Below are 8,670 nucleotides of genomic sequence, written 5' to 3' on the forward strand. Positions count from 1 at the left end.
ACTTCTGTAGAGCAGAGAGAGAAAAACACAAGCTTACTTGTCAGCAGGACATCCTGCTATGATCATGTAGTTATATCTAGTTATATATATGCTTTATATAATATAGTAATAAATATATATATGTGTGTGTATACACACACACACACACACACACACACACATACACACACAACTATGTGATGATAATAGTGATAATAGTAGGATGGCAACAACAGTACTGACTGAGAACTTACTACATGCTAATTGCCATTTTAAGCATTTTACACCATTGAAATCATGCGTATATCCTTGACTATATTTATCCATATACATACATAGATATAGATATGTTTAGATCTACGTATATACGTATCTCTCTGTATCTTTATATAAAATTGTATGCTTTCATGCATTCTGAGACCCTTGTTGCTAGTTTTGAAACTTTTATGAGTTTCCAACCATTCATTCAATTGTTATAACTAATAATCTACAAGTTTTTAAAAAGATCAATAATTTGCAGTGCCTGTGACAGGTGATACAATTAGCTTTTATACCATAAATAGGTAAATCTTTTCCACTTACCTTAAAAAGAAATGTGGTTACTAATGGATCCCACAAAGTAGGGGGAGGTTCTCAGATCTTTCCGATTGAATTTAGCCCCTGATTGAAGGAGAGTAGCTGATGAGGTGACCTCTTGAATTGGTTCCTGTGTTTTATACCTGGAGTAACCTGGAATAAATTCCTGAAACAACATAGGTGTTTCATCCAGAGGGAGTCCCTCCCTCCCATCCTCCCTCCCTCCCTCCCTCCCTCTTTCTCTTTCTTCCTTCCTTCCTTCCTTCCTTCCTTCCTTCCTTCCTTCCTTTTCTTTCTTTTTTTCAGAGAGTTTTGCTCTAAGGTGCATGTGATTGCCAGAGAAACAAAGTGAGAAACCACCTCCCCACCCCAGGGGGGGGATGGCCACACCACAATCCCTTTTCCTCTTGGGATTTTGGGCATACACACACACACACACAGGCCCAGTGTGAGTTTCAAGCTGCCCGGGTGTGAGACTTGAACTGTGATCAGCCATGTGTGAGTCCAGCACCAGAACCATTATGGCATCTGTTGGTCCCTAGAGAGTCATTTCTTTACCGGACCAGATTAGATTTTAGAACTTCATAGTCTTGTCAAAAACACTTAGGTTTATTTTTAGGAGCAGGGACATTTTGCAGAGGATTCATTCCATTCGTGTGTGTGCATGTGTGTGTGTGTATTTGCCAGAGGGCACACAGGCTCACCAGAGAGAAAGAAAGCACCCTCCAAGGAGAATGGTCACACTGTAATCCCTTCTCCATCTCTCCCCCCTTTCAGGATTTTGGGCACGCACACACATGCACCCAGTGTGTTTTTCAAGCTGCAGATCTGGGATGCGAACTGCGCAGCTGACGATGTGGGATCCCTCTCACATAACCACCAGGCTGTGGACTGGCCCTCCATTATTTTTTAATATACTGTTCTCTCTGTTAAAGGTCGGCATTTCTGGCCCTGTCACCACAGTCTGGGAACTTGTCTTATTTGAGCCTGGTGGGACTCTCCTGCACTAACTACAGCATTGACTTAGGTTACTAATTTAATAGTCCTCACCAGTTTGCCCCCAGTGACCTCCTAGTAACCAGCTTCTTCAGCAACTTCTTTATGTGTGAAGTTTGGAGTGACAGTATTGCTTACCACAGAGCAGCCATTTGAACATAAAATTAGCTGATTTTATCACAGGGACCAATTGTTGAGCTAATTAGATGTGCAGGACTGCTGAGGAGCCAGAAACTAAGTGATTTTCCATCTAAACTGTGGTTTTCTGCAAAGTTGGCTGGCTTATCGACACCAGGCTCACCAACATCCACAGGAAAAGAAAACGGGAAGAGGTTTGCTTATTTCTACTCAGATTTGATAGGGCAGGAGAGTCTTCAGGAGGACCAAATCTTAAGGAGTGAAACTGGAACTTCACATTGGGTTTGCTGGCCCCGAAAGGGCTCAATTCTGTTCCCACAATTTGACAGCTGCTTCATGTCTTCAATGAGCTGAGGACTGTGCAGAACGTGTGGGAGGTGTTTTTTGCCTTATCATCTTTTTCCAACCTCAGGTTTTACATTGAAAATGTTTCCCTCAAAGAGTTTCGTGGTAGAATTAGTTGCACAATCATTTTGCCATCTTCCCATGACACATCTGTAACTTCTAATCAGTCTCATTTTCATGGCGTAGCTAAGATGTAATATATAATTCTTGCCCAAAGCTCAGAACCTTTGAATAAAGCTCAAAAACTTTTTGAGACCTGGGGACTGAGGATAAGAACCACAGGCACTCTGAAAATTTTACTGCTAAGCAGCGAACATGATAAAGAATGGTTTTATATTTCAAAGCTACTTCCTGTGTGGACCCACTGTTGCCATAAGAGGTGAAATTCAGAAGGGCCAGTTGTTTCAGGATATGGTACATACTGGGGGAAATGAACTCCCCCATTAGCGGTAGTGTTCTTGGCCCCAAGGCCTACCTGGAAATTAGAACTCTTTAATGTAATCAGACAACATTTGGTAAGATCAAGTCAGTGGTTGGTGCATCCTTTCCCCAACTTAGAAAACCTCTAACTTTTTGTCCCTATTATTCATTTCCTATGGTCACTGTAACAAATTATCACAAACCTTGTGGTTCAAAATAACAGGAACTTATTCTTTCTCATGGTTCTTGAAGCCAGAAGTCCGAAATCGGTTTCACTGGGCCAAAATGGCGTTGTTATCTCGGCTGTGCTCCCTCCAGGGTCTCTAGGGGAAAATCCCTTCCTTGCCTTCTAGCTCCTGGGAGCCTGTGGCCATGTCAGCTCCATCTCTGCCTCTATGGTCACACTGCCTCCTCCTCTTCTGATGTGTCTAATCTCTTTCTGCCTCTCTATAAGAGGGACACTGGGGTTTGCATTTAGGGTCTGAAAATCTAGGATAATCTTCTCATATAAAGGCCCTTACTTTAATCCACCTGTGAAATATTTTTCATGTAAGGTCACATTCCCAGGTTTCAGGCTTAAGACATGAAGATTTGGTGTGTGTGGGGGGGGGACCATTTTTTAGACTACCACGGTCTAAACTGCCTGGTTTTCTTTTATTTTATTTTTATTTATTTTTTTGGAGAGTTTTTGCTATAGGGCATGTGCACTTGCCAAAAAAACAGAGAGAAACAGAGAAACGGAAAGTGAGAAATTCCTTCTCCTCCATTCTCCTCTCGGGATCTTCGGCACACACGCACATGTGCCCAGCGTGAATTTAAGCCACCGGGTCCAGGACTGGAACCACGGTTGACTACATGGGAGTCCAGCAACATAGCCATTATGCTAAAGGCTGGTCCCTAAACTGCCAGGTTTTCAACCTGCCACTTATGGGTGTTCACCCCAAAATAGGAAACTTAAATTGGGGCATCTTCTTTGGACTGCTCAAGAGAGGAGAGCCATGTTCAAGTGGGAACCTATCTGGCTTCTCTAAATCCCAGGGCTATACACAGAATCCTTTCAAGTTGCCCGGAGAGGAGAGACTTGATTTTCCTCTCTTGGGTATTTTATCTAGTTCTGAAGGGAGGTCAAAATTTACATAATCCTTTGGAACATCTCTCCCTTCAAAAAAGACCCAAATTCACCCCAGTGCTACTTACTAAAGTAAAATATCAATAGCACACCAAAAATAACAACAGAAAAAAATATGCTAATAACTAGAAATATGTTTTTGGGAGGAGAATATCTGTGCATGCATGTGCATGTGCGTGCGCGTGTGTAAAATAAGTTAGACGGATGGCAAGAGTGTTCTAGTACTCTTACACATACTGTCTTTGAACCCTGACTTAATTTCTCTGTTTCTCATTTTGAAATTGTCAAAGTGCAGATAACTAAATTTCCCTATAGATTTGTTATAAGAATCAAGTGAGCTTTTATACATACATACATGCACACGCACACAATAGCATGCAGTAACAATCCAATATACACTTATTAAAACTGAGTCCCCTCTCACCATTTTTCTTCTTTTTTTTTTTTTTTTTTGAGAGGTTTTTGCTATAGGGCACATGTGCTTGCCAGAAAGACAGAGAGAGACCGAGAGACAGAAAGTGAGAAATCACCCCTCAAGGGGATGACCACGCCGCAATCCCTTCTCCTCCATTCTCCTCTCGTGATCTTGGGCATGCATGCACATGTGCCCAGCGTGAGTTTAAGCCACCAGTTCCAGGACTCGAACTGCAATCGACTACATGAGAGTCCAGCGACATAGCCATTATGCCAACTGCTGGTCCCATCTCTCCCGTTTTTCTGATCCAGAAAATAGTTTTAATTAATACCAAGCCCAAATGTGAGAAATCCCGTACACTAAGTGACTGTCTAGTCCTGTTATAACCATCATGATGTGACTGGACTCGCTCCTTCCCTAACAGGAGCTACAGATCCTTTGTGTTTGGTTTTAAGCATCTATAGGGTGAAAGTGACCTTCCCCTCTCTCCTCCCCCCACTTTCCTCAGTAAATTAATAAATTAATTACCTTATCAAATATGAATTACGCACTGATTAGTTGCCAGATTCACATTACCGTTGTTTCAGACGAAACAATCTGCAAAAAGAGCTTGTGAAGTCTGGTAATAAGTTGTTCCATGTGTCGTCACAGTAGCTCATACATCACAAATGCTCTTCCCTGTAGAAAATTTCCTAGGGGCTCTTGACATTTTCTCTATTAGAAGGATGGCCAGCAGATGACATAGCAATTATGTTGCTGGACTCCCATATGATTGCCTGCGATTCAAATCCTGGATTTGGTGGCTTGAAACTCATGCTGGGTGTATGTGCATCTGTGCCAAAGATCTCAGGAGGAGAATGGAGGAGAAGGGATTGAGGCACGGCCATTCCCTCTGTGGGGTGATATCTCACTTTCCCTCTTACCGTCTCTGTCTTTCTCTCTCTGGCAAGCACATGGACTAAGCCAAAAACCTCTTTAAAAAAAAAGAGAGAGAAATCTCTTGGGGGCTCCCCTTTCCCTGTGTGTCCCCAGTGCCAGGTACTACGTTTGACATCTAGCAGATTGTTAGCAAATATTTGTTGACCTCACAACTGAAAAGATGAGCAGGATAAGAAACCCATTATGTGGCCCCTAATTATAACTGAGTATTTTTGTCACCCTGAAATTTTGGTTGAAGCTCTTACCCACAACCGATAGTATTTGTAGATGAGATCTTTGGGAGGTAATTGGACTTAGATGAGGTCAGGAGGGTGAGGCCCTTGTGTTGAGGATAGTATCCTTATAAGAAGAGATCTACACGTACACAGAGAGGTCATGTGGGCACACCTAACCACCTACAAGCTAAGAAAAGAGACTTGGATGGTTCTTTGTTATGGCCACCCTGAAGACTAAGATAGCCCTCTTTTGTGTGTTCAGTCTTTGGGTGAGCGGGGGGAATCATGGCCCCAAATGAGAACCCCTAGTTGGGCCCTTGACTTTGTCTTTATCAACCATGACCTTGAATAAGTCCCAGCAGTTCTAGTTCCTAGTTTGTAAGATGAGAAAAACAAGAACAGTGAAACTTCTCATAAGTCTTAACAGTTTTCAGCCCTTTCTGCCATATTGTGCTTAGTGATCTTCACACCCACACAGGGTCTAGGGTAGGACCTGTTCTCCTCCCTGACCTACAAGGACACTGACACTCAGAGGGTTAATTCACATGCCTAGGATAATCCCTACAGTACATTCAGAGTTAGAGGCATTTGATTCTGAATTCCATTTGCTTTTACCCACACTGTGTGGAGGTACTTGGTAATCTGTCAAGTATCTTATGAATATCAGAGTTTAACGGGGTGACTCAAGACAAAGCTGTCTACAGGACTTCATCCTGCTTTTCCAGAGGCCCTTACATTTTAAACCATTGTTAAAATATGGTGTCAGGGAACCTTCCTGTAGGTCACGCACTGAGCAAATGTCAGGGTTATTTCTGTTTCTTTGTTCCCAGGGAAATGGGTAGGTTGCATGCTAGAAGTTTTCATTCTCAGTCGTCTGCTTGTTCTATGCTGTGGCGTTTAAAACACTGAAAGATTCCTGCTTTTACCAACATTGAAACATCATTTACTTGTACTGGAAGACCCTGAATCGACCTGGATAAATGTCGTAGGTATTTTGAGGTTTGAGGATTAAACAGCTTTTGTCTTTTTTTAAAAAAAAATGTATTTGTGCTATTGTTTAAAGCATGAACTTATGATTTAAAATACCCATGGAAATTCTCTGAATAATTCATTCACTTACTGTAGTCAAAGAGAAAAATCTCCCTTTGTGTGCCCAGCAATAGAGATAAAATTTCTCTAAGACCCATTTTGTAACTTTGTGGTTATAATTATGGATATTATTAGAAACTCTAAATAAGAACTTGTGAAATAAATATTTTAGAAATGCCCATTTCTGGGAGGCAGGCATCTAGATTTCTATGGATGCAGCCATATAGACAGCTAGGGCCTTAATCTTAATGGTTTAGTTGCATCTGGGTGGTTATTTTCATTTCCACTTATTACTGTGTGTTAGACTCCCTGTGTATGAGTACAGATTGCCCTTTCTTGCACTGTATTTAGAAATCTCTGCATTACCCCTGGGCATTTGTTCATTAATAGGGGGTGGGGAGAGGAAAAGCTTGTAATAATGGGCTTTACATATTATTAAACTGCGTTCATCCACATTTGGGCCCAAATGAAAATCTGGTTTGTGTTACTGCCCTCTGGTGGTTGTAGGCCTTTGCTGCAGTGGCAGGAAAGTGCCTCCAAGAATGGAGTTGGGCCCAGGGTGGCCGCTTCCGGGAGCAAGGCAGACTTGGGCATTGCTGGACAATCAGTCTTTCACTCACATTCACTGCTTTCCAGTCAAGTCCATCACAAGCACCCTCAGACTCTACTTACTGGCCGAATTGATGATAAAAGAAGACATTCTTAGGAAGATGGAGCATTTTCATTTTAGTGGAGGTATATACACAAAAAACCCTGACCAAGGTAAAGTGATGTTTGCAGGAACTGCATCCCTGAGGGCTACACTCCTACTCCTCTTTCCAGGTCAGTGCAGGAAGGCCCAGTGGCTCACGAAGAACTCCTTTTGGTACATAAGATCATTTTAGGATATCATTTTACATTTTCATTGTTGTGTCTGTATTTTAATACGTGTTTAGAAAATTGTAGAGCGTATTGATTTCATGAATGTTACTGCCTAGGTAAAGAGCAGGGGAATGTACCTATATACGCAACTGCCTTCTATGATTTTGTGCAGAGGTGCATCTCCTGCTTTTCTGTAGACGAGGCTAGAACATCCAGAGAGCTGCGTGGATGCCCTGGGGCAGCAATGGCTCTGTAGTTCCCTAGTAGTGTGACCTTGGATTGTTAACCTCTCCAAGCCTGGTTTCCTGACTTGTTAAACAGGATCATAATGGCTACTGCTTAGGGAGTTAAAGGGATGATATGACTTTATATATATAAAGCGTCTGGCACAGGACAGGTGCTCAGCAATGCCAGATTCTTCCATCTCCCCACACCCCAGATCACGTCTCCGACTCTGCCCCCCGCTCCATTTTCTCATCATGCTTTGCTTGCAATAGTCATTTCATTCGACCCGTTATGAGTTTCCACATGTCTTCTCCCTCTGGAAGATGAGTGGGACCTTCCCTTGATTTGCATCTTTTACAGCCCCCCATTCGGCCGACACTTTGTCAATGTCCCTCTGGTGAGTTAAACCCAAGCACACTGTCACTCCAACATGCTCCCAGCCTCCAACTCACGGAGTATGTTCCATCTATTGGATTAGGAGGGGACCTATGCATTTTGTTTCTCCTGTCTCTGATTCATGTGGTCTGATAACAGGTACAGGGTTAGATTCCCACCCACTGGTTACGAACAGGGAAGAAAAAAAGCCTGCGATGCCTAGTGCCTGCCTGCCTGCCTGCCGTTAAAATCACCGCTTATCATACCAACTAATACATAGGTATTATGTTTTTTTTTTCATTAATTTCAGTGGAAGAGCAGTGGAAGGCTGTGGAAACATTTTCGATACATCATTTCAGCAAGGGCTAGGAGAGGATCTATTTTAGAGAGAACAAAAGAGCCTTCCTTGTGCAGGCAGGTGGATTTATAAGCCTTGCCCGGGTTTAGTCTATATAAAATGGCCTTGGGAATGATATGATCAGAGAAACTACCAAGAGGGGAAGAAGGAGGCAGGGGCTCTTTGATTTTAGCGGCAAGAGAGGGAAAAGGGTTTGTGTTTCCCACTGAGGCCGCGCGTTTGCCTTTAACATTCCTGTTGATTTTGTCTCGGTGCCTTGTGATTCAGTTTCTCCCACTCACCTCCACAGCACTCCCCCGTTCAGGTCCTAAACGGCCGCCGAACGCCTGCCTGCATGTCTGCCATGGAGGCGATGTTCATTTAAGGCTTCGAGAGATCAGAGCTTTCATGTTTGCCACGAAAGCCACAGAGCCTGGAGCACCTCAGGAGCGGAGATGAAAGGACATTTGTGTTTGTGCATGTGTGTTTAGAGCTTAAAGGACAGGAAAAAGAAAGAAAATAGATGTTACTGCTTTGCACTTACTTCAAAATATGACTTACTCCCTCTGGTGGGACCATTTAACTCCAAATGCGCCGCCCATCCCCCTGCGCCCCCGCCGCGCGCCCCCCC

The 8,670-nt window shown here is 43.1% G+C and overlaps 1 protein-coding gene and 1 long non-coding RNA gene across 4 annotated transcripts in view; one reads left to right on the forward strand and one right to left on the reverse strand.

Annotated features, from left to right (window-relative positions):
• Positions 1-8,663, reverse strand: part of LOC102472492 (uncharacterized) — a 20,966-nt gene extending 12,303 nt beyond the window's left edge. For both annotated transcript variants that reach the window (XR_336392.3, XR_336393.1), the window contains exons 1-3: positions 8,584-8,663; positions 8,342-8,481; positions 562-721 (exon numbers count right to left, since the gene is read on the reverse strand). This is a non-coding gene — a long non-coding RNA (uncharacterized LOC102472492). The remainder of the gene's footprint in view (positions 1-561; positions 722-8,341; positions 8,482-8,583) is intronic.
• The window catches only part of MSRA (methionine sulfoxide reductase A), a 434,018-nt gene that overhangs the window by 322,365 nt on the left and 102,983 nt on the right, over positions 1-8,670 (forward strand). The window lies entirely within an intron of this gene.

Source organism: Tupaia chinensis, unplaced genomic scaffold (genome assembly GCF_000334495.1).
Source record: "Tupaia chinensis unplaced genomic scaffold, TupChi_1.0 Scaffold138390_1, whole genome shotgun sequence".
NCBI classification, from domain to species: Eukaryota; Metazoa; Chordata; class Mammalia; order Scandentia; family Tupaiidae; genus Tupaia; species Tupaia belangeri.